General features: G+C 43.3%; 1 pseudogene; it reads left to right on the forward strand.

Annotated features, from left to right (window-relative positions):
• Positions 1–1990: 1990 nt before the first annotated feature.
• Positions 1991–23016, forward strand: LOC149281722 (proprotein convertase subtilisin/kexin type 4 pseudogene; annotated as a pseudogene).
• The last annotated feature ends 4605 nt before the right edge of the window (positions 23017–27621 follow it).

Consider the following 27621-nt stretch of genomic DNA (forward strand, 5'->3'; position numbering starts at 1 on the left):
TAGGAAAGGCTGAACTTGATGGACGCATGTCTTTTTTCAGCCTATGTAACTATGGAACTATGTAACCGGAGCAAAAGTGGTAGATGTGTTAATTTTTGCGTTTTAATCTAGGATGGTGGCCATTGAATCGAAATATCCTCTAGACTGTAAGTTTACAGACCGGTCTCTATTTACTTAACGTAAATGATCGTTTTTAATCTGTCAGTTCTAGTTTTGTCAGACTCTGAATGTATGGACTATAGGAATATATTCTAAATATATATTATATTATAAATAAAAGATAATATTCTTGATGTTTTTCAGCACGGAAACACGATCAGCACTGTCAAAGTGACAGCGTCCAGCTTACCGTGGAATGAGGAGAGCTCTGGTCTCGTATATATATAAAGCTTCCGCATAAAGAGGACGTGTTGGCGGGTCACTGCCTGTTACCAGCCGCACTAAACATGTCGGTGTTTTAGCAGCAATCAAACGAGGGACTGGATTATATACAAAACCGAACAACAAATACAGAGGTTTTTTTTTAACGTATTTATTTCATGCTTCTAGTGCCGTTCTGTACACCCAGTGCCCTCCCGCGGTCTGCCATCTGTACCTCATCTCAAGGAGCTGCCGTGTTTGTGAGGGCGAAATGTTCACCATAAGCAGACATGGAAGTAGTTAACCCATTAAAACGGATAGTCGGCATAGAAAGTATAAATCAAGCTATTATGTGGCTTTTGTTTATATTATGACTAAAGATCTGAACAGTTTTCAATTATTACAGATTAAATGGAATATATGTATGTACTGCATGTCTGTGCATAGATGTATAATAACTGTATGAAACGGATCAGGATTTTGTGTAGTTTTTCTCCTTAATAAAATTCCATGAACCCTGGTTGTGCCTCTCTCATCATGGAGGACATCCTTATTGATCCCACAGGTCCCCCCAGGGTTATATACGTGTGTATGCATTTGCTAACACTGTGGGTATCACACTGGGAAAAAAAGGGATCATTAAAACATATTTCACTTTGTACATGAAACATAGCAATGGGAATCAAAAAAAAAAAGAAACATAGGAATAGAGTTTGACTGCAGACTCGCATCTTCACTCAGGAGTCGGGATAACAATATGCCGATCCCATTCATATCTATATTCCCTTACTGTGTTAACCGCCACCACTCAGTCAGGACATACAGCTACATGCCATGGATTTGATGTTTTTATATCCGGAGCCATCTTGGTCAGTGGCGTAAGTACAGGGGCCGACCCTGCGACTGCTTGTCTTCTCGTGCCTTTTTTACACCATTTTGAACCCTTAATCACGTCGCTTCTTTAAATGTCACTTTATTACTCTGTTAGATTATCTTGATTAGAGTCCCCAAGGGTTTTGTTTATACTTGGCGTTCTCTTGGCAATATATATATATATATATATATATATATAATTATAATTATATATATATACTCTACCATTCAAAAGTACGAGGTCACATAGATCTGTCTCTCTTTTTGTAAGAAAACGAATGTTGTCTATTAAAATGACATGAAATGCATCAGAAATACAGCACAGGCATCATTAATGTTATAAATGACTGAATGATTGTAGCTGCGTTCCAACGGCACGTTGTGTTTAATCCAAGTTTAAATTTAAAAGGCTAATCAATCATTAGAAAACCCCTTTTGCAATTGTTACAGCTAGACATTTATTTTCCAAGTGACCCCACATTTTAGAATGGTAGTCTGTGTGTGATATATATATATGTGTGTGTGTATATACCGTGTATATATATATATATATATAATCACACACTACTGTTTCAGAATTATATATTGACATCATAACTGTAAGCGTTGTCTAGCCGGCTTGTCGCTGAGAGTTCCGAGCCCCGCCCTGCTATTGTGATGTAACAGATGTGCCACGCCCTTCTACTGTGACATAGTGTAGGTTATAAAAGCACTGGCCGTTAGGCCAACAGATGCTTTTGTAAGCTGACAGTACAAGATGAGGAGCATAGCTCTGGTTTTCGTTGTTACTGTTCTGATCCATGTGATCTTTACTTTGGAGATTTACACAAATAGCTGGGCTGTGCACATACCTGATGGCTCTGTAGAGGCAGAACGTATTGCACAGAAATTCGGTTTCATCAACCTTGGGCAGGTGGTGCTTGGCAGTGATTTCTACCATCTATCTCATCGTGGCATTCAAAGGAAATCCTTCAGCCCTCACTGGGGTAGAAATATTCAACTGAAAAAAGAACCCAAGGTTAGCTGGTTTGAGCAGCAGACGCTGAGGAGAAGGGAGAAAAGACAGCCTGATATGGTTCCCACAGACCCCCTCTTCAGTTTGCAGTGGTACCTGGGTAAAAATCTTGACTTAGGCATCCAGACTGCTTGGAACCGTGGATATACCGGACGAGGCGTGGTGGTGACCGTTGTGGATGATGGGCTTGAAAAGGACCACCCCGATCTCGCATTAAACTATGATCCGGAAGCGAGTTATGATTTTAATGACGACGATCCTGACCCTCAGCCCCGATATAACTCATCTAATGAGAACAACCACGGGACCCGCTGTGCAGGCGAGGTGGCTGCGGTTGCCAATAATGATATCTGCGGCGCTGGAGTAGCATACAACGCTAGAATAGGAGGTGTGCGAATGCTGGATGGGATAGTCACAGACATTGTTGAAGCTCAGTCGTTGAGTTTTAACCCACAGCATATTGACATTTATAGCGCCAGCTGGGGTCCCACTGATGATGGAAAGGTACTGGATGGACCAGGAGTGTTGTCTTCTGAGGCGTTTTACAAAGGAATACTAAATGGCCGCCGTGGCCTTGGATCTATCTTTGTTTGGGCATCTGGAAACGGTGGCAGGAATGACAACTGCAACAGTAACGGCTACTCCAACAGTATCTACACTGTTGCTGTTGGGGGTGTCACAAATCATGGAACAGTCCCTTGGTACAGTGAGGCGTGTGCATGCAAACTTACAAGCACTTACAGCAGCGGTGGTGGTGAGGAAGAGACTTTTATCACCACTGATATACGCCACACGTGTACAGATAAACACACCGGGACTTCAGCCGCCACTCCACTTGCTGCCGGGATCCTTGCTTTGGCATTGGAGGCAAACCCAGCTCTTACATGGAGGGATATACAACATATCGTGGTAAGAGCGTCCAGTCCTGCCCACCTAATGGCTGACGATTGGGTCATAAATGGAGTGGGAAGAAAAGTGAGCCACTTTTTCGGCTACGGACTTTTGCATGCTGGACGAGTAGTGGAGCTGGCCGAAACATGGGAGACAACGCAGCCTCAAAGAAAGTGCCTCATAACAATTGTGAGCACCCCCAAAAAAGTGCATTCAGATCTGATTTTGACTTACAATGTCACTGCCTGTTCTGGGTCCCCCAATCACATAACATCCCTTGAGCATGTCCAAGCAAAAATGTCCCTCAGCTACAGTCGCAGAGGTGACCTGGAAATCTATCTTACCAGTCCTATGGGCACCCGTTCTGTGCTGATGGGCAAGAGACCACATGATACCAGCACTGATGGGTACAGAGATTGGTCCTTCATGACCACACAATCTTGGGATGAAAATCCATTGGGCCTTTGGACCTTAGAATTTAGGAACAGAGGAAGATACACCAACCACGGATTTCTACGTCACGTCACGTTGATTTTGTACGGGACAGATGAACACATGATGTCCAGGAAAATCAAGAAGTCTGTCATGAGAAAGTGTCTGAGGCGGGATAGAAATGGGTCGTGCATAGAATGTTTGGCACCATATTATACCTTTGGAAAGCTCTGTCTATCTTACTGCCCTGCCAAATACTTTAAGTTTACGCAGAGAGCGGAGGTGTCAGAGCCCAGCAGCTTTCACCTTGTTCGTTCTTGTGCCGCTTGCCACCCATCCTGCTTTACGTGTAAAGGGTCGTCTGCCAATAATTGCACTTCCTGTTCCCCTTTATACGAATATAATGGAAAAGACAACTCATGCGTAAGATCTGACTCCCCAAGTGTAGACTTACAGAACGCCTCATTCATCCGGATCCCTCAAACAACATTAGTGGCAGTGATAATGAGTGCGGCCATTGTAATGGTTATGGGACCGCTGGTGGTTTTCATTCACTGGTATCTACAAAAAAGATCACGAGTAGACCCCAGTCCCGTCTGATGGGCAACCACCGTGCTCTAAATCAGATCTGGAATCTGCGCAGGGAGGAGATTTCCTCTGCTTTTGAACACTGATGAGGACAAATTCAACAAGGGAGAGTAGAGACCCAACCTGACGCGGATAGCACTGTTACACCAATAAAATTCCTTTTACTATTTGGCAAAAAAAAAAAGATTTTAAGTACCTGGAAATTTTATGTTGAATAATAAAACAATTAAACCGTGCTCGCATGCTTGAAGGGAAAGCTTAGACCGATCTCAGATTTCATATCTTGTGTGGATTCAAAAACAAGAATCAAGCATTCTATAGCAATGCACATTGATTAAAGATTGGAAATACATCATTTTTATGTGACTTAATGTCACCACTGACATGTTTTTTTTTTTTGCATTTAAGTGACTTAAACCCAGAGGCTATTCCACTTTACATCACACGTAATCATACAGAAAAATATTTTGTTATATCTTACAGAAAATATATTTTGAGCATGAATGTCTATGTGTAAGGGTGAGTGAGCATGAATGTCTCTGTAACAGTGTATGTGAGCATGAATGTCTATGTGTAAGGGTGAGGGAGCATGAATGTCTCTGTAACAGTGTATGTGAGCATGAATGTCTATGTGTAAGGGTGAGTGAGCATGGATAAAGTATTATATATTGGAAACAATATTTATTTTATTCAACAATCGTTTTGCTTCAGATAATAAACATATAGACAGTGTTATGAAAATCCACACGAATTCCATTCCGTACGCAAAACAGATAAATGAAAAAGCGACAGATCACAAAACAGTAGCGTAATCGCTGCCAGGAGTAAAGATGGCGGATGCGCCTTGCAATTGGGAGGACGTGTCATCAGTTCTGACCAATACTGAGCGAGCATTCAGCCGCTAGAATGCGTGGACCAATCACAATGCTCTTTTCTCGCCAGCTGAGCAGGAAGCAGGAAGCGACGTTGTGTCAGAATGCTGTGAGGGAATCCGGTACGAGTGACAGGACATGAACCCGCTCCTGCTCCCTGTGTGTTTGGGGTTCGTGGTCGCCCTGCCGCCGGTACAGAATGCCAAGGAGAGCCGGTTTAGTGAGCAGGACGCGGCGCATTACAGGTAGAGATGGCGCTGCCGGTGACCGCGTTCCTTTATGTTTAAATGGGCCGGTGTTGTGGCTCCTACCGGTGTCGTCATTGTGGGTGTCTGTAGTACCGCCAGAGGTGTATATAGGGTATGGCAGCCATGGCACGTGCCATGGGCGCCATGCCAAGGGGGGCGCCGGTGAGCGGCTTTTAAATGCCGCTCACCGGCATTTTTTTATTTTTTTTTTGATGCGGAGGAGAGAGAGGGGCGTCTAGCAACCGCTCGGCGCCCCTCATTCTCCTCCACGAGCCCTCTACCCCCATTCCGGTGCCGGCATTTCATGCAGAGCGCCGCAATATGCCGGCATATTGCGGCGCTCTGCATGAAATGCCGGCACCAGCGAGCGGCTTTTAAACACTGATGCGGAGGAGATAGAGGGGCGCCTAGCAACCGCTCGGCGCCCCTCTATCTCCTCCGCATCAGTGTTTAAAAGCCGCTCGCTGGTGCCCGCTGCTTCACTGCTGGGCGCCGAAATATGACGTCATATTACGGGTTAAAAAGTGGTAAGGGAGGGAGGGAGGGGGGTTAAAAAGTGGTAAGGGAGGGAGGGAGGGAGGGAGGGGGGTTAAAAAGTGGTAAGGGAGGGAGGGAGGGGGTTAAAAAGTGGTAAGGGAGGGAGGGAGGGGGGTAAAAAGTGGTAAGGGAGGGAGTTAAAAAGTGGTAAGGGAGGGAGGGAGGGGGTTAAAAAGTGGTAAGGGAGGGAGGGAGGGGGTTAAAAAGTGATGAGGGAGGGAGGGGGTTAAAAAGTGATGAGGGAGGGGGGTAGATATAAGTAAAGAGTGTGCATTAATGTGTGGATGCATTGAGTGAATGAGAGAGAGCATGAGTTAATGTGTGGATGAGTTGTCTGAATGAGGGCGAGCATGAGTTAATATGTGAATGTATTGTCTGAATGAGGGAGAGCATGAGTTAATGTGTGGATGAATTGTCTGAATGAGGGAGAGCATGAGTTAATGTGTGGATGAGTTCTCTGAATTAAAGTGTGAATTAGTGAGTGACTGTAAAAGTGTTTGTGTATCATAGATGTATAATTGTGGAAGGGCAAAGATGGCACTAGCAGGAGGTTTGAGCCTTGGGGACCGAGATGGCACAGGCAGGGTGTATATGGGACAAAGATGGCACTGGCCGGACTGTTTGGGGACAAAGTTGACTTGTGGTGGGCTATTTGGGGACAAAGATGGCAAATCTTATGTGTGTAATCTGGGTGCTGGCCACTGTCGGCAGTGTGGACGCCAGGGCTGGCTTTGCGGTGTGCAACCTGTGATCTATGCCTGTAATTTAGGGGGTTTTAAATATACCTTTAATGCCGTGTTTTTATGTGAATTCCAATTGATCTTTACCTGCAAAGCTGGGTTTTTGTGTTATGCTGTAGATCCACATCTGCTATGCTATGTTTCCATACATTATTTATGTGTACCTGCAAATACAGGGTTAATATGTCTTATTCAGTTGATCTATACCTGCGATGCTACGTTTCATATATTATTATAGTATACCTGCAAATACAGGACTTGTATGTCTGATTCTGTTTATTTGATATATACCTTCAGTGCTGAGATCACAAGTGAATTTCAATTGATCTGGGTTTGCGTGTTGATCTATACCCGCTATCGGCAGCAGGGACTAATATATATATATATATATATAGGCAGCAGGGGCTAGTAAATGGGTTTTTATTTGGACAGGGGCGCAATTTCAGTGCTTGCCATAGGCGCTATTTTCAGTAGATACGCCTCTGTCCACAAGTAATTAGTACCCTTTTCCATTTTCAGTTTCAACTGGCTCCTCAGATGTTTTTGTTTCATTTGGATTTAGACTCATTCTCTCTAAATCAAAAGATTTTAATTGTACATGTTTTCTTAGCGGCTAAGATTAGTATGGCTAGGCACTGGAAAAAAGTGGATACAATTAGTTGGACTGTAATTTTTAACCAAATACAATATCAATACTCAATGGAAAAAGGATATTTTTTAAGATCAATAATATCAGTAAATTCGATAAAATTTGGGAACCTTGGAAATCAGCCCTTTTAGGTGGTCTGGATGAAACTGTTAATTAAATGGGGTTTAAAACATATAATATAAAGATTGTTAATTTCCTCTTTTTTCTTTTTTTTTTTTAGTTCTTTTTAAATCTCTTTTTTTTTAGTTTTCTTTTTCCCTGGGAGGTTCAGTTCATTTCATAGAAGAATGACAAACTGCCTGGATAAAAAGCCTTAGGCCCCCCCTATGAGGATGTCTGATGTATGAATGGGTTAGAATGATAGTGTAATGTTGGTCTTTTTATATGTTTAATCCAGTAGGAATCACGTATAATCTTTCAAGCCGATAAAATAGCACTTGACATATATCTACTTCTATCTTTTTTCTATTTTTTTTTTCTGTGATCAAAAATATATCTACAACAGTCATTACTTTTGACGTGCATGAAAAAAATGGCTTGTTCTTGAAATAAATTATAATAAAAAAAAAAAAAAAGAGTATATACCTTTCCCTTATGGTAATCACTCTCTCTTATGGGTATCATTAACATAGATAAACAGATGCATGTTTATTTAATTCCCCTGGCAGAATTCCTATTAATGGGATTAGTTAAACAATGTGCTATCTTTGTTTGGCAGCCAGGCTGGAGCCATCTCTGAGTACCTTGGGGGCCCTGTATAACAGATCATTCTGTCACATAACTCCCCTTTAAAAAGAAGACTGAAGTGGGTCCAGACCCTAACCGAGTTCTGGATGCAGGAGAGCTGGAAAGAGGCACCTGTCCCACTAACCAGTACTGGGGTGCACGTGAAAAGTGGGGAATTCGGGTCCCAGGCGAGGACAAAAGTCCCACTCACCCGGGCAGGCAGACAGAGTCTGTGGGTAGCAAGCTTGCTTTCAGTCCTCTCCAGTGGCCCAGTGACGGACAGTTTCATCACACACTCTCCTTCACAGGCCAAATAATATTTAAATAATATTTAAAGAGGTGAACACCCTGAAGATCTGCCACGGTGCAAGTGTTAATCTTTACCCAATTTAGTGAGCAACTACCATAGTTGGTCGGTTTGGCATTTGGTAACTTTTACTTCAAAAGGGACGCTGAGAATCTGCAACATGGTAAGACTAACACTTGATCGTTCAGCTTCTTGGTTACGATCTCGGAGTGGGGTATTCATTTATGGAAACTTTGGGGGGCTCTGTTGAGGTGACTGCTGTGCTAATGTTACAAGTTCAAATTGGGCTGTGGGTGGTTTGGGGGGAGGAGTCGGCATAGCAAAAAAGGATAAAGCCTCTGTCACCATTTTCTTTTCTTTTAGTTTAGACCTAAATAAAGGTAATTTTGTTTTGCATCCCGGTGACGTACCAGGTACGCCATGCCCAAGTGGGGTCATCGGTTTTCTGATGTACCTGGTATGTCATGCAAAAAAAATGCGCCCACAGTATTGCTGTCTGCCCAGGTGCCAGGGCAGAACAGCACAGCCTCCCCGAGCCCTTGATCACTCCCATGGGAGAGATTCTGCAGGCGCTACACGGTAAACCAGCGATCACCTTTTCAATTGCCAAAGGCAGTTTCAGGGAAGGGGGTTGCATGTTGATTGGGTCCCCACACTTGTGTGGCACAACATTCCCCTGCTGCCTGATCGCTCCATGAGAGTGACAGGACAGTGTTAACCCCTTCAATGCCGCAATTTTAGGAGTTATTATACAGTTTGTACGGGGCTCTGGTACTGCTGGTCTTCCTGGAAGCACAGGCAGACCAGCAACAGTAAAAATGAGCCTCCGCAAGCCCTTTGATCACTCCTACAGGAGGAAGGCTCCGCTCCTCGCCTGAAATTTATGAGGGCTAGATACGTAGTAGAGGGGAACTGACCATTTCATCTTTTGGCGCGCATGACTAAAATGAATGCTGTAATCCAACCAATAGCAGAGGGTGGAGGTTATCATAAAGTGATAAATTATACTTTCCTAAACGATTATAAACAAGTTTATACAAGAGGCAATACAGACTCACAAGAACAAGATCATTTTCTTAGTTAAATATACCTCCCTAAAACGGAAGATCAAAACTTTTGTTAAATGCTCCTATAACTGAGGCTTTCACTCGGAAAAACTTTAAGCTGGGAAAGGCACCGGGTCCAGAGGGTCTTCCCTCAGAATTTTATAGAATATTGAAAGACCGAATTCTAAAACCCCTGGAGAAAGTATGTAATTCCCTACTCCACACTGAACTTTTACCTCCAGACTTAGCACTTGCCCTTATAATAGTGCTTCCTAAAGAAAACAGGAACCCACTGCTTTCAGCCTCCTACAAGATCATAAAATCCTTAATAAGATCTTGGCAGACAGATGGAGGAAGTTCCCCTGTCCAAACTGGTTTCGTGGCAGGCAGGCAGTTACCAATATCCTGAACATGATAGCTTCCCAAATCAAGGTGGTGGATTTCACTGTGAATCCTACAATGTTGGTAAATGTAGATTTTGAAAAGGCATTTTACAGGATGGCGTGGTCCTTTCTTTTCAAATTCCTAGTCAAGGTAGACTGTGGGGAGACATTTTTGCGATATAGCAAAAATATTTATGCCTTGCCTCAAGCCTCATCTCTACTAATAATCTAAATTCACAACCACTCAGTTACATAGTTAAATAGTTAGATAGGCTGAAAAAAGACATGCGTCCATCAAATTCAGCCTTTCCCATATCTGTTTATTTCTTGCTGTTGATCCAAAAAAAGGCAAAAAAAACCCAGTTGTGGCTCTTTCCAATTTTGCACAAGTTAGGAAAAAAATCCTTCCCTGAGTCCGATCTCTCCTTGGATCAAGAAGCTGTTTCCCCTTACTTTACAAATTATATTCCTGAATATTATGTTTGCAAGTATTCATCCAATTGTTTAAATGTCTGTACATACTCTGATAAAACTACCTCTACAGGCAGAGAATTCCACATTCTTATTGTCCTAACTGTAAAAAACCCTTTCCTTTGCCTTAGACTAAATCTCCTATCTTCCAGTCTAAATGCGTGACCACGTGTCCTATGCATAGTACTGTTTATGAAAAGATTTCCACACAATGGTTTGTATTGGCTCCAAATATATTTATATAATGCTATCATATCCCCTCTGAGGCACCGTTTTTATATACTAAAAAGATTGAAATTAATTAACCTTTCTTCATAACTAAAGTGTTGCATTCCTTTTATTAATTTTGTAGCCCGCCTCCGCACCTTTTCCAGTGCTATAATATCCTATTCAATGCCCTTGCTGATGGAAGGAAGTTTTGAGTGAAAACCTCCTTCCATCAGCAAGGGCATTGAAGATGAAACGTGGCTGGGTCTTTCAGCATGACAATGATCCCAAACACACCGCCCGGGCAACGAAGGAGTGGCTTCGTAAGAAGCATTTCAAGGTCCTGGAGTGGCCTAGCCATTCTCCAGATCTCAACCCCATAGAAAACCTTTGGAGGGAGTTGAAAGTCCGTGTTGCCCAGCGACAGCCCCAAAACATCACTGCTCTAGAGGAGATCTGCATGGAGGATGTTACGCGCGCCGCCGCGGCTCCCTCTCCGGCTGCTAACGCCGGCTCGCCGGGCGTCGGCAACCCCACCTCCGTCCCGCACGCGGATTGCCGACGGGTTACACGCGCCGCCGCTGCACGCACCTTGGCCGCTCACGCTGGGTCCCCCGACGTCGGCGGCTCCGGCTCCGGTGCTGCCGCGGTCTCTCGGGGGGCTTGCGGTCCTTCTTCGTCGAGCGCACGCACCCGCTCACGCTCCAGACGCGTCGCCGCGCGCACATGCCGGCGGAAGTGCGCCATCTGGTGGTGGTTCCAGATAACGCACCTAAAATCAATTTAGGGCGCGACACGCTCTACGGCGCGGCTGATGACGTGAGTGTTTCCTTTTCTATTTAAACCCCATTCGTTTGCCTTGTCTTTGCCCGTTCTAAACGTTCTCTAGCGTTGGGTGTGCTATAGTTCTCATTCTATTTTGATCTCTGCCTTGTGTACCGACCTCTTGCCTGTTTAAACGACCACGATTCTTCTCTGCCTGCCTACGAACCCGGACCTGTTTACCGTTTTGCACCTGATCTACCTGCCCTGACCTCGGATTGTTTTTGACCTTGCTGCCTGCTGTTGCCCTCGACCTCGGACTGTGTTCTGGACTTTCTTTAGCTGTGCTTACCTGCATTGTTGGATCCCTCGTCTACCTGACCGTAACAGAGGAATGGTCCAAAATACCAGCAACACTGTGTGAAAACCTTGTGAAGACTTACAGAAAACGTTTGACTTCTGTCATTGCCAACAAAGGGTATATAACAAAGTATTGATATGAACTTTTGTTATTGACCAAATACTTTGTTGTCTCATTCTGTCTCTCATAGTTGAAGTGTACCTATGGGGAAAATTACAGGCCTCTCTCATCTTTGTAAGTGGCACAAGTGGTGGATGACTAAATACTTTTTTGCCCCACTGTATATACAACAGACATTTAACCCCTTCACTACAAAGCCTGTACAAGTAAGGGGTAACGATGCACCCCATTGGTGACAATAGCTGCAATTGTCCTGCAAGACTTTGCAGGATACACGGAAGCTTCACAAGTGAGGCTAGCCATGGATCATGGGAGGAAAGCCCATGGGAAGAAATGCAGCGGCAATTGCTTCCTAAGCATAATCGGTATTAAGGCATATAATCGATTTCAAGGCATGTCAGTAACACAGCCACCTACCCCGATCGCCTTGTGATTGCTCCAAAGAGCAACCACAAGCACCATCAGTGCATGGCATTGCTGCCATTCACAAGATAGCGGCGTCAACTGTCACATCAACACGTCCGATAATTTAGATATCACAATGAAAATTTTAGAAACTTTACTAATTAAAGAAACAAAAATAAGATGGGAGGTAGCAGTAATGGAAAAATATATGAAAGAAGGGATTACACCGAGGGGGCTACGCTTACACAAGACCCCCACCTTTGAAAAAGATAATACACACTTTATGAACCAGTGGAATTTAATTCTAGAGAAATCAACAATTGCACTTATGCAACTGATTATCCAACACAAAACGGATATGCTAACCATCTTAGATCAAGAAATTAACACTATGCAAGAAAAAATTTCTTTGTTCATAGGAACCAAGGACTTTGAGGAACTTTCAATAAAAATTAAAGAGAAGTAGATCAAGAAATAGTAGTTATAAAAAAGAAAAAATATATACGAGATCAAAACGACTATCATTACGACAGAGTGAGAAATTTTGGATTTGAAAAAACTAGAAATAATTTTGATAGACAAATTGAAAAAATATCCAATACTACATATACTCAAAGACCCTATGGGGTTAATAATTATACTAGGAATAGAACATACCCGTATAAACATAAGTCCCAATATTCAAAAGAGCACAGACCCCAAGAAAAATATGACAGGAATAGTCCCCCCAATAAACGTAAAGTAGAATATAATGATAAAAAACAAAATGAAACTAACTACCATCACCACATAGAAAAACGGCCTGTAATGCGAAAGTCACCTGTAAGACAGACGATATCTGGATCTGAGGTTGATACACCAATTAGAAGGGTTAGGCAGAGGACTTTTTTAGATCAGGACTGGAGCTGGAGAAATACTCCCCCTATCCCCAACAAAAGACACAGGTTTACAGAAGAAGGGGAAAAAGGGGACGAAGAATTAAGATTCCCGAAAAGAATAAACCAAAGGTAGAAACAACAGGGATTTTTAATTTAAGCAATAAAATACTTACCAATGATCATATAAATGTATTAAACAAAGGCCTCAAGTTTGCTCCAACAACTAAATTAGATCAGTTTGATATTTTTGTTGATATTAATAAATATATTCGAAGTTTATGTCTAAAAAAACACTTTTTAAAGTTTCCTGTAGATAACATACAAGACACACATGAATTCGAATTTTAAACATACCCATTTGAAGACCAAATCCAATTTTTACCCTAAAACACAGAAATCCCCAGGGATGGAGGTTTTTTTGGATAAAGTGATGTCAGATATAGAAAAATTGGAGAAGAAACACAAATATACCTCCAATTTAACTATTCGGGAGAAAAAAGCTATTAAAGATTTGAGTAATGATGACTCTATAATAATAAAACCAGCTGATAAAGGAGGAGGGATCGTTATTCTAAAGAGAGAAAAATATATAGAAGAGGCAATGAGACAATTAGAAGATACAAAGATATATCAAAAACTAAATATGGATCCCACAAGTAAATTTAAAGGAGAACTTACAAAATTATTGGATAAAGGTCTGCTTTTGGGTATACTTACGAAGAAGGAATATAACTATATATTAATAGATAATCCAATGATCCCAATCTTCTACTTATTGTCAAAAATACATAAAGATACTAAAAACCCACCAGGCAGACCTATAGTATCAGGTATTAACTCTTATCACCTCCAGACTTTCCGAGTACATTGACATCTTATTACAGCCTATAGTAACAAAAACAGCAAACTTACCTAAAAGACACAGGAGATATGTTACGGTCACTGGATAAGGTACAGTGGCATCCAGATTACATTTTAGTAACTTGTGATGTCAGCAGCCTTTACACCATTATTGAACATGAAAAAGGATGTGAGGCTGAAAGAAATTTACTGACTTTAGGAAATGATCTTCAAAAAGAACAAATCGATTTTATTATTGAGAGGATTAATTTAATTTTAACTCATAACTATTTTTGGTTTGACAACCAATTTTATCTGCAAATAAGAGGCACAGCCATGGGCACAAAATTTGCCAATTTATTTATGTCTTCATGGGAAAACCTTTTTGTGCATCAACATTTAGGTCCAGAAGGTAATTTAGTAATCTATAAACGCTATATAGATGATCTGGAATGGTTCTTCAACTGATTTGGATACAGTTTTAATCAGACTTAATGATAACCAATGGGGGATACAATTAACTACACAATATAGCACCTCAGAGGTTAATTTTTTGGATTTGACAATATATATAGAAGACTGTCTTAAAAACAAAAACTTATTTTAAATCAGTGGATGTAAATAGCTATATTTTAAAAGATAGTTGTCATTATTTACCTTGGTTGGAAAATATTCCTAAGGGCCAGTTTTTAAGGATGAACTGCACAGAAAAAAAACAATTTGACAAACAAGCCAAACAACTTAAGAACTTATTTGAAGAAAAACGTTACAGTCCTGAAAATTTAGAAAAAACTATACAAGAAGTCGCAGAAAAGGAACGGTTAAATATGATATACACACAGACAAATGCAACTAAAACACTAAAATAAAAAGGGTAATTAACCGGCACTGGCATTTACTAAAAACAGATCCATACCTGGAAGAACTTTTGGGACAACATCCAAAAATAGTATTTAGAGGCGCACCAAAACTAAAAAATCAGCTGGTCAGAAGTTATTTAAAAACCTCAAACCAAAAAATACAGGAGGGAGACAATGCCTTTCAGAAATGTGGTCTCTGTCTAGCATGTAGAACCATCAAAGAAAGCAGTAGAAACAAAGGTTTTCTCTTCATTTGTAACAAAGAAGCAGTACTGCATTAAACAACAATTAACTTGCCATTCAAAAAATGTGATCTAAATGCTAACATGTCCTTGCGGACTACAGTATGTAGGATGCACTATGAGACAATTACACATCCGAATAGAAGAACACATGAGAAACATTAAAAAAAGGAGCATTAACCCCTTCAGGTCCGGGTCGCTCCATCTGAGCGTCAGTGCAGCGTTAACCCCTTCAATTTCGCAATCGCGGCATTGAAGGGGTTAATTCCCGTTTTGTAGGGGGCTCTGCTGCTGGTGGTCTGCCTGGAAGCCAGGCAGACCAGCAACAGCAAAAACGAGCCCCCAGAAGTCCTTTGATCAGTCCTGATCAGACTCACAAATTATTAATAATAAAAAAATCATAATTATTACCTGATGACTTGTCGGTGACATTTTAAGTCGCTGATTATTGATCGGTCTCCCTGATTGATGTCAGCGGCCTAAACCTGTCACTTACAAGTAATCTGATAAAAAAAAATATTAAAAAAAATGTAAATGCACATGTTCCAGTTTTGCCCTCATAGCTTCCTCAAAAAATGCATGAACCATGCACGTGAGGCCTTGTTGGACTCATGGGATGTTGGTGAACAAAATGTGGTGTTTTCTTCCACTGTTGCACTTATGGTGTGCAAGAAATTCAGTGAATGTATGCGTTAAAAACGCAATAAAATAATTTCCCTGTGAAGTTTGGTAGACATCAGTGAAGAAATTGCTGGCTGAAAACTGTCAAAACTACCCTAGTTGAACACCTTGACTCATCTACTGTTCATAAATATATACTTTTTATGGGGTAATTTACAGTGGGGGGCTTCCAAAATGTCCCAAATGGGATATGGGCCCAGGCAGGGCCGGACTGGGACTGAAAAGCAGCCCTGGAAAAATTTGGAGACCAGCCCCATATAGTTTATCTCACGGTGAAGCTCTTATACCCACACGCACCCCTTATACACACCCGAGTCACACTATGTGCCATTCTTTTTATCTCATTATTTGTATTAAAATGCCAGAAAGCAAAAGTGTTAAAAGGCCCTAATAAATGAAATACATTACACATAATAGGATCAAAACATTTGCTACTGCGAACATTTTTAGATGAAAGAGTTCCATTTTATTTAGTGGAACAAAACACTGATCACATTATTCTTCATGATATTCTGGTAAGAAACTTTTATTTCTTTAATAATTCATGTAGACTATTTTTTCCATATTTAATAAAAGCTATGATTGAGGCATGTTTGGTTTTTATTTCCTTTCATTTGACAACCTACCCCCCGAGTTATGCACCTCTGCCCCCAGGCTTGCCACTCTGCCCCCTGATATGCCTTCTAACCCCCTATATGCCACTCTGCCTCCAGAAATGCCTTATACCCCCTATATGCCACTCTGTCCCATGATATGCCTTCTAACCCCCTATATGCCACTCTGCCATATAGGGGGTTAAAAGGCATATCATGGGGCACTCTGCCTCCAGAAAAGCCTTATGCCCCACTATATGCCACTCTGCCTCCCTGATATGCTTTATACCCTCACTCTGCATCCAGAAATGCCTTATACCCCTATATGCCACTCTGTCCCATGATATGCCTTCTAACCCCCTATATGCCACTCTGCCATATAGGGGGTTAAAAGGCATATCATGGGACAGAGTGGCATATAGGGGGGTATAAGGCATTTCTGGAGGCAGAGTGGCATAAAGGGGGTTAAAAGGCATATCATGGGGCACTCTGCCTACAGAAAAGCCTTATGCCCCCTATATGCCACTCTGCCTCCCCAATATGCTTTATACCCTCCTATATGCCCCTCTGCCCCATGACATCCCTTTTAACTCCCTTTATGCCACTCTGCCTCCAGATATGCCGTTGACCCCCTAAATGTCACTCTGCATCCAAAAATGCCTTATACCCCTATATGCCACTCTGGCATATAGGGGGTTAAAAGGCATATCATGGGACAGAGTGGCATATAGGGGGGTATAAGGCATTTCTGGAGGCAGAGTGGCATAAAGGGGGTTAAAAGGCATATCATGGGGCACTCTGCCTCCAGAAAAGCCTTATACCCCCCTATATGCCACTCTGCCTCCCTGATATGCCTCAACCCTCCTATATGCCACTCTGTCCCATGATATGCCTTCTAACCCCCTATATGCCACTCTGCCATATAGGGGGTTAAAAGGCATATCATGGGACAGAGTGGCATATAGGGGGTATAAGGCATTTCTGGAGGCAGAGTGGCATGAAGGGGGTTAAAAGGCATATCATGGGGCACTCTGCCTCCAGAAAAGCCTTATGCCCCCTATATGCCACTCTGCCTCCCCGATATGCTTTATACCCTCCTATATGCTCCTCTGCCCCATGATATACCTTTTAACCCCCTTTATGCCACTCTGCCTCCAGATATGCCTTTTGACCCCCTATATGTCACTCTGCATCCAGAAATGCCTTATACCCCTATATGCAACTCTGGCATATAGGGGGTTAAAAGGCATATCATGGGACAGAGTGGCATATAGGGGGGTATAAGGCATTTCTGGAGGCAGAGTGGCATATAGGTGGACACACTTACATACACACACCGATTTTTTTTGTTTTTAACAAATACAAAAGACATTATACAGTACAAAAAATACATTATTTTACTCACCTTCTACTTCTCTTGACTTCCTGGTAGCTGCACACTGTTCTCCTCTATACTGACAGGATGCCACTGACCTGACATCTGGTGCTGCAGCAGTCTGAGTGCGAGGGGGCGGAGCTTCCACCTCACGCTGCTCCCATCACTATGCAGCCATCAGACTGCTGGGAATGTAATCTAAACGGCCGGTGCGTGCTGATGCCGCCGGCCGGAGCTACTTTAACACTTTTTTTTTATTTATATGGTAAGCTGGATCGGCTTGCCATATAAAGTAAAAAAAAGTATTAAAGCAGAGGCGGCCGGCGGCATCAGCACGCACCGGCCGTTCAGATTACATTCCCAGAAATCTGATGGCCGCATAGTGATGGGAGCAGCGTGAGGGGTGAAAGGTCAGTGCGAGGGGGCGGAGCTTTCACCCCTCACACTGCTCCCATCACTAGACGGCCATCGCACACGGCTGCTGGGTGCTGATGCCGGCCGGCCGCATCAGCACCCAGCGGCCGCTTTGATTAGATTTCGGGAAGCCTGGGGGGCAATTGCCCCCCTGCCCAGCCCGCCCCTGGCACCGAGGGAGGCGTTCATTGCCATTTGCAGCCGCTCAGCGGCTGTCTTCATGGTAAGTCTGCCGGCCGCCCAGCCCACGGACCTTCCGGCCCACCGGGAAATTTCCCGGTATCCCGGTGGGCCAGTCCGGCCCTGGGCCCAGGAAACCAATTTCTGAAAATTCCAAATTTGAAAATTAAGATGCGCATGTTCCAGTTTTGCCCTCATAGCTTCCTCAAAAAATGCAAGAACCATGCATGTGAGGCCTTGTTGGAACCGGGGGATGTTGGTGAACACAATTTTTTTTCTGCAGTTGCACATATTCTATACAAAATATAATATAAAATCTAAAGCAACATTGCAACATATGCAAAAAAACATATGCAATTTGGCAGCAATTGGCGATAAAATCCCTGTTTGAAAAGTGTCAAAATGACCCTAATTGTACACCTTGACTTATCTACTGTTCATAAACATATAATTTTGGGTGGATAATCAGTATCTGTGACAACTATTGCAGTTATTAGACTACCATGCCAAATTTGAAAAAAATTACATTTCAAAAACGTGATGTATGCCTTGCAATATTTGCCCTATACTGGTCAAAATAGATAAAAATCCTGGCCATGTTGGGTGGTTTCCAAATCAGGACAACTTAATGAATATATTTGGGATAATTTTTTCCCGTTGGTTCAATGTGTGTACAATTTGTATGTATACAAAACTGTAAAAAAATTCATTTTTTCCAGTTTATTTCAAACAAAACAATGTACTACCCAGCTTAATATGGTTTCAAATGAAAGCCCTACTTGTGCTGAAAAAAACAATATATGATTTGTGTGGGTGCACCAATTGATAAGAGAGAAATTACAGTTGAAGAAAGACATGGCAAAAACACAAAAACGGCTCCGGTGCTTTAGCGACACCTTAGTTTAAAAATCCCGGTCCTGAAGGGGTTAAACCATAGTGTACCCTTACATTTTTTAACACATCATAATAAAGATGCAAAATGTCTCGAATTCTTAGGAATTGCAAGAATAAATAGCTTTTGGAGAGGGGGCAACCTTTTAGACCAGTTAAGTATGGCTGAAATGAAATGGATTTATAATTTAAAAACTCTTATACCGAATGGATTGAATAATGACTTTGAACTTTGTCATTTTCTCTAAATCATTATTATTTTTTAATTATTTATTATGATATATATACATATTAATACTTTGATTTTATATATATTTTATAATGTATTTTATATAAATTATTTTATCTAGTGTATAAATACAAATGACTCTGAGGCTTTTTAAATCGGTATATTAAACATAGAAACATAGAAAGTGACGGCAGATAAGAACCAGTAGGCCCATCCAGTCTGCCCAACCTCTGTGTACTTTCCTTTAGTACTTGCCCTTATCCTATATCTAGCTTGGCCTTATGCCTATCCCATGCTTGCTTAAATTACTTTACTGTATTAACATCTACCACTTCTGCTGGGAGGCTATTCCATGCGTCCACTACCCTTTCCGTAAAGTAATATTTTCTGATGTTACCATTAAACCTTTGCCCCTCTAGTTTATGCTTGTGTCCTCTTGTTGTGGTAGTATTTCTCCTTTTAAATAAACTCTCTTCCTTTACCTTGTTGTATTCCCTTTAAGTATTTAAATGTTTCTATCATATCCCCCTGTCACGTCTTTTTTCCAGTCTATATAGGTTAAGATCCTTTAACCTGTCCTGGTAAGGTTTATCTTGTAATCCATAAACCATTTTAGTAGCTCTTCTCCAACATTTCTATATCCTTCTGGAGATATGGTCTCCAGTACTGTATACAATACTCCAAGTGAGGTCTCACCAGTGATCTGCACAACGGCATGAGCACTTCCCTCTTTCTACTGCTAATACCTCTCGCTATACAACCAAGCATTCTGCTAGCATTACCTGCTGCTCTACTGAATTGCTTGCCTACCTTTAAATCCTCAGAAATAATTAACCCTAAATCCCTTTCCTCACACGTTGAGGTTAGGACAGTACCAAATATTCTATACTCTTCCCTTGGGTTTTTATGCCCCGGGTGCATTCATTTGCATTTATCTACATTAAATGCCAATTGCCACAGCTCTGACCATTTTTCCAGTTTTCCTAGATCGTTTGCCATTTTGCTTCTTCCTCCAGGAACATCAACCCTGTTGCAAATTTTTGTGTCGTCAGCAAATAAACATACCTTTCCATCAAGTCCATCTGCAATATCACTAATAAAAATATTAAAGAGAATGGGTCCAAGTACAGATCCTTGATGTATCCCACTGGTAACAAGACCTTGTTCTGAATATACGCCATTCACTACAACCCTCTGTAGTACTTTTCTATCGAATTCTTACTATATTTTTATAAAGCCATTTCAGGAGACAATGTATTTTTAAGGCAAGATGTTTAAATAGCCCCCTAACCACATGGTCAATTAATGTGGATGGTGATAATAATTTTATACCACATATGCGAATTACGCGAATATTTATTTATTTATATTCTTATCCTGTATATTTACATATGATCTATTATATAGTTGTTATCTTACAGATTTACTACTTATGATAATGTATATTAACTAATTTATTCCCTTATAGTATTAATGATAAAGACCTACATTCTAAAATACAATTAAGAATTGTTTCAAATATAATTAAGGATTGTTTTAAATATATCTAAGGACTATTTTAATATGATTCTATATTGTGATCTTGTTTAATTAATTTATTAAATGCATATACTTTAATTATAATGAAGAACCCAATTATGGACAATTGACAAATCTATGTGGACAATTTACCACTGATCTAATTAATTAAAGACGGATATAAAGGAGCATAGAAAGGGATCTACCAACGTACCTGAGGAAGTATAGCACGAAACGCGTTGTACGGTGCACGTTGTGACAGAGGAGAAGGAGGACGTGACTTTTATTTGCGGATATACATTCGGTTGTGCAGCAGTGGGTGAACGCGGGATGCCGTGATTTTGAAAACTGCCGCTAGTCCGATTATTTATTTATTTTATATATTAATGTATTCATCTTTATCTCACCCTCGCCTCCGGATCTGTGCTTTGAAGAATTTGGGAGTAGTTACCTCGATTTCTCGCTCTCTTTCCGAGATCATGAAGTTTTGAATAATTCCACGGTGGAGAGTGAAATCTATTCGGGAGACGAACAATCCCTCCCGCTCACCCCCCTACACGGTTTATGGGCTTGAATAAGCCCCTCTAAACGTAAGGGTCCGATTTGCCTGTTAGATATATATACACAATTATTTTGATGAACTACACTATATTTTTTTCTTTTCTCTTTGTTCTATGATTGAACTTTACATACTGCTCGGATTTCCTTGAAGCTACATTGAATTGGTATTATTTGCATTATTTATACTCACTTGGTGTGAGGGGCACGGTCACCTATATATGTTTTTGTCACATCAATGAGTTCAGAGAACGCTCAAGCTCCCCCTGCAGGTTGAATGCAGGCCAACAGAGCCCAGCTCATTAATCACAATGTGATTTGTAAAATAAACTAAAATAATTAATAAAAAAATATTTTTAAGAATAAAAAAAATTGGTAACATGTCAAAATAATCCCCCACTGTCACAAAATGTCCAAATATGACAGCATCTGTGGCAAGGTTGAAGGGTCTGCTAGGTAGGCACCTTCCCTATTGGTTACTACAGCCACATCCCCGGAAATCTATATATGTTAGGGAGGGTAGCTCCCCTTTTGATTGGTCCCCAAGTTAATGGGACGTGGGCCGCCCCTGACCACACCCCCTGCACTGTGATTGGTTGCTCCCTGTTCTGGCTCTCTCCTGATTGGTGCCAGTTAAAGTGTTTAAACTAATGTATTTATGTATTGTTCTTTTCAAGATGGTCTCAGGTATAAAGTTGGTGTTTGATGTACAATAAAGGAGATTCTTACTTGTTCAAGCCTAAGACCGTGTCTGTGTCTGTGATTTGGGGACAAGGGACACTTCATCGTGGAGTGTAACTACTTGGTTACTGGAAGTCTGGAGTATACCGAGGGGACCATATCGCTGGAACTATTGACGGCAGAGACCATCCGTCTCTACAGGGTCCTTCACACTGGTGTCAGAAGCGGGACATTTCCTTGTACATTGGTCCAAAGGATTTTTTACCTGTTAAAGGTTACAGCACTACCCGGGGATTACAGATACCATGGCTGAAGCATATCGTTCGCTGACTGTTGCAGAACTACAGGATCTGCTAAATCCCCTTGATTCCTGAACTACTCGAACTTGCTCGTTCTGCTAAATATTTTACCAAAATCAATTTACGAGGAGCTTATAACTTTGTAAGGATCCGTAAAGGAGGTGAATGGAAGACAGCGTTCCGACGTCGCTACGGTCACTATGAATACCTAGTGATGCCATTTGGGCTGTGCAAGCCCCTGCCACATTTCAACGTTTTCTTCCGCAACATCCTTGATGACTTTGTCGTGGTATATTTAGATGATATATTGATCTTTTCTCCGTCTCTAGAGCTCCATCGGACACATGTCAACCAGGTAATCGCTAGATTGCGAGCCAACGGACTATATGCTAAACTAGAAAAGTGTATGTTCGAGGTCCAAAGCATCGAGTCTCCAACTAGCATCCAAATGGATCCAAAAAATGTGGAAGCTATTGTCAACTGGCCGCCACCCACTGACCAGAAGGGGGTACAAAGATTCATTGGCTTCCCTAATTATTATCGAAAGTTTATCAGAGATTTCTCGAAGCATGTACAGCCCTTTGCGGAGTTTGCCTACAATAACTACCTACACCGTTCCATCAAGATGTCGCCTTTTTTCGCTAACTATGGGTATCACCCAGTGCACAGTACCGTACCTTCTGTCACTGACCACGTTACCCAACTCTCCAAGACCTTCCTGTTGCTCCGTACTACACTACTCAATGCTCAACGTTACTATAAAGCGTTTGCAGACCGACATTGAAAGAAAGCCCCTACCTGGAGATAAGGTCTGGCTCTCCACAAAACACCTTAAGCTAACTTGTCCCACGACTAAACTAGGCCCTAAATATATCGGACCCTTTCCCATCTCACGCCTCATCTTCGCCTCAGCTGTGGAACTGCAATTACCGAGCTCCATGTCGGTACACCCGGTGTTCCATGTGTCACTAGTTAATCCCTGGAATGACAATCCATTCCCTGGCCGACATCCTACTCCTCCGCCTCCTCTATTGATCGATGACACTCCTGAATACGAAGCGGAAGAGATTCTGGACTCCCGTTGTCACTGCAACCGATTGCAGTATCTGATATGCTGGAAGGGTTACGACTCCAATGAGGATTCATGGGAACCGGCCACCACTGTCCATGCACCGGACCTTGTATCATCATTCCATCGCCTCCATCCAAGTCGCCCAGGTTCTGCTAGAGGCTGGAGGCCTCTCGTTGGGAATATACTGCAGGAGAAGTCCGAGACTGGGTGCGAGATCAGGATCCTCTAACCCTGGAGGAAGCAACCCGCTTGGCAGATAGGTTTACTGATGTAAGATGCCCCGTATCCTGAGTCCCTGGGACAAAGTTGGCCCCAAATCAAGGACTGCCTTCCCATTCCCCTCAACCCAATGCCCCCTTTGCCTCAGCCCCACGCCCCCTGATGTCTGCAGCCCCCCCGACCTTACAGCCATCCGGCTAGAACGTACTCCTCTATCATTTGCCATCAGTGCCAACAGCCAGGGCACGCGGAACCAGTCGAGCCCAACAACCTGGACCCAACTCCCGCTATGCCCCTGGGCCCGCTCCGTTCCATGCCCATCAAGCCTACTGTGTGAGCCCCACTAGCGAACAAAACTATATCACAACAGGAACCTACCTTGAGCGTGATGCTCACACACCCAGCAGAGACCCCCACCCGGGATATTAGCCACGAGATCGCCCTTCTACAGCAGCCTTTCTACGACAACAGAGAGCATCATTAACAGCTGGTGCTGATCAATGGGAAATTGGCAGAGACTCCGGAGCTACCCTCATCCAACCAGAGTCATTACCCCCTGGGCACCTGCTAGGAAAACACCTGGATGTCCGAGTGGTGGGCGGTGAAGTGCACGAGATTCCTACTGCATGCGTCCACCTCAACTGGGGGGCCGGCGAAGGACAACGAGAAGTAGGCATCATGCCGGGATTACCCACCAACATTTTACTGGGCAACGATTTGGGCCGCATGGAAACGTGTTTGGTTCCAGAGGGTACCAGCTCAAAGCCACCCACTTGTCTGGCTGTGACCCGTGCCCAAGCAACGCAAGCACTCAATTCCGGGGACCTGGTAAATACTTCCCCTGTCCCGACTACCTTGACCGAACCGCTCCCCTGACTTTAAAACCCAACAGACCACTGACCCGACCCTCGCCAAATACCGAGCCCGAGCCGACTCAGGAGAGTTAGGACCCCATGGGGACAAAATATATTGGCACCAAGGGTTATTATACAGGGACAGTCCCAGACACAAACAGGGTAGCACGGCCGTCCCAAAACTGCAGCTGGTAGTGCCCGCAACCTATCGTCCCGCATTACTAGCCCTTGCCCACGAAGCTCCTATGGCCGGCCATCTAGGCATCGCACGTACAGAAGATCGTTTAACTCAGGCGTTCTTCTGGCCCCGACTAACCCGGGAAGTAAAATATTTTTGACGCACTTGCGACCCATGTCAGCGAGTAGGACACCGGCATTATAAATCCTCTCCAACCCCTGCCCATCATAGGCGAACCTTTCCAGAGGATCGCAATTGATCTCATTGGTCCCTTATGAAAACCTAGTCAGTCCGGGAAGCGCTATATTCTGACCGTTGTAGATTTTGCTACCCGTTACCCCGAAGCCATAGCTCTATCTTCCATCTCCGCAGAGGCAGTAGCCCATGCGCTCCTAAAGATATTCTCCCGTATTGGGTTCCCCCAAGAAATCCTGTCCGATCGAGGGGCGTAGTTCACCGCAGAGCTCATGCAACAGCTCTGGAAACTCTGCGGGGTAAAACCCCTCCACACCACCCCCCTACCATCCCCAAACCCACGGGCCTTGTGAACAGTTTAATGGCACCCTCAAGCAAATGCTCAAAACTTTCATCATCAGCCACCCAGACTGGGAAAGGTTTCTGCCCTTACTCTTCACACACGTTCGAGCTCCTCTATGGGCGACGGGTTAGGGGCCCCCTTAACAGAGAGTATTGGGAAGGCAAATGCGATCCTACCGAGACCCCCACCATCACATATGTCATCGAGCTAAGGGAAAAATTAGAGCAATTAATTTCCCAAGCTCGGGAAATTTACAAGCTGCCCGGTGCCGCCAAAAAGCCCAGTATGATAGCCAGGCCACCTGTAGAGAAATCAGCCTAGGGCAGCAAGTATTAATGCTGTATTAACCCACCCGGCACAATAAATTACAGGCAGCATGGGAGGGTCCCTACACAGTTCTAGAAAAAAAGAGGGGAAACTACCTACATCATTGGCCGTGTGCCCCCTTCCCATACGGAAGCAGGGGACCGCGCCATCCCTGACTTACTGGCAGACTCCCAGGCTGAGCCCGAGCTCAACCAGCTTAAGCTCGGGTAACAACTAACTCCGAGGAACAGACCCAAGCCCTAGCCATGTTAGAAAACCGAACCACACTATTCACTGCCCGCTCTGGTCTCACACATCTCACCCAACATGGAGTAGAGACCCCCGGCCAAACCCCCCTCCGGCAACCCGCCTACTGAGTACCAGAGGCTGTCAGCGGTCATATCCGCAAGGAAATAGCAGATATGATCCAATTAGGGGTAATCAAACCCTCTCACAGTCCCTGGGCATCCCCAGTAGTGTTAGTTCCTAAGAAGGACGGCTCCGCCTGGTTCTGCGTTGACTATCGACTCTTAAATGACCAGACCACAACCAACGCATACCCCATGCCCAGAGTAGACGAGCTCCTAGACCGGCTAGCCGGGGAGACCTGTGTTTCTACCTTGGACTTAAGTAGGGGCTGGGGCTAAGTACTGGCAAATCCCTTTGACGGAAGATGCGATTCCCAAGTCAGCATTTGTCACTCCGTTTGGTTTATGTTAATTTAAAGTTATGCCATTCGGAATAAAGAATGCCCCTGCCGCGTTCCAGAGGCTGGTAGACCAGATCCTCGAGGGTCTACAGGAATTTACCTGTGCTTACCTTGACGATATAGCCATTTTTAGTGGCTCTTGGGGAGAGCATCTCCAACACTTGGATGTAGTCCTAGGTAGAATCCAGCAAGCAGGGATGACCATACGGTCTGACAAATGCCAGATAGGTATGGCAGAAGTGCAATACCTAGGTCACAGGGTAGGAGGGGGTAGACAGCGACCAGAACTAGCCAAAATAGAAGCTATTGTAAACTGGCCCCGACCCATAACAAAGAAGCAAGTATTAGCTTTTCTAGGTACGGCAGGGTACTATTGTAAGTTTGTTCCCCATTACAGTGACACCGCCAAACCCCTAACTGACCTCACAAAGAAAGCCCTCTCTTGTACTGTACTATGGTCCCGGGAGTGCCAGCAAGCATTTGAGGACCTCAAAACAGCCCTAGGAAGTGCCCCGATCCTTGCTGCACCTAACTTTTCTAAGCGATTCCTTGTCCACACAGACGCCTCCCAGTACGGACTTGGTGCAGTGTTAAGCCAGCTCAATGACCAGGGGGAAGAACACCCGTTAGCCTACCTGAGCCGCAAACTACTGGATCAAGACATAGGCTACGCCACTATTGAATGGGAATGTTTTGCCCTGGTCTGGGCACTGAAGAAATTTTCACCATACTTGTATGGCAGTGAATTTACCATGTTAACAGATCTCAATCCCCTAGTCTGGTTTAACAGGGTAGCAGGGGACAACGGCAGGTTACTAAGGTGGAGCCTTTCCTTACAACCATTCAACTTTATGATTCAATATCGTCCGGGAAAACAAAACAGCAATGCGGATGGATTGTCCCGACAAGAAGACATGTAATCCACCAGGCTATCATTTAACTGTACAAATCCCAGGTAGGCACCTTCCATATTGGCTGCTACAGCCACACCCCCGGAAATCCATATATGGTAGGGAGGGTAGCTCCCCTTTTGATTGGTCCCTAACTTAATGGGACGTGGGCCGCCCCTGACCACACCCCCTGCACTGTGATTGGTTGCTCCCTGTTCTAGCTCTCCTGATTGGTGCCAGTTAAAGTGTTTAAGCTAATGTATTTATGTATTGTTCTTTTCAAGATGGTCTCAGGTATAAAGTTGGTGTTTGGTGTACAATAAAGGAGATTCTTACTTGTTCAAGCCTAAGACCGTATATGTCTCTGTGATTTGGGGACAAGGGACACTTCATCGTGGAGTGTAACTACTTGGTTACTGGAAGTCTGGAGTATACCGAGGGGACCATAGGAGATCGCTGGAACTATTGACGGCAGAGACCATCCATCTCTACAGGGTCCGTCACAATATACAAAAAAGTTTTTTTATGAGCAAGTCCTACAATTAGCGCTATATCTTCACAAAACTTGTCGCATGGACAGAGTTAAATGTATTGGCATTTTAAATGCCCATGGGGTGCCTAGT

Source organism: Sceloporus occidentalis, unplaced genomic scaffold (assembly GCF_023333645.1).
Source record: "Sceloporus occidentalis isolate IW3139 unplaced genomic scaffold, rSceOcc1.0.p SCAF_128, whole genome shotgun sequence".
Classification (NCBI taxonomy): domain Eukaryota; kingdom Metazoa; phylum Chordata; class Lepidosauria; order Squamata; family Phrynosomatidae; genus Sceloporus; species Sceloporus occidentalis.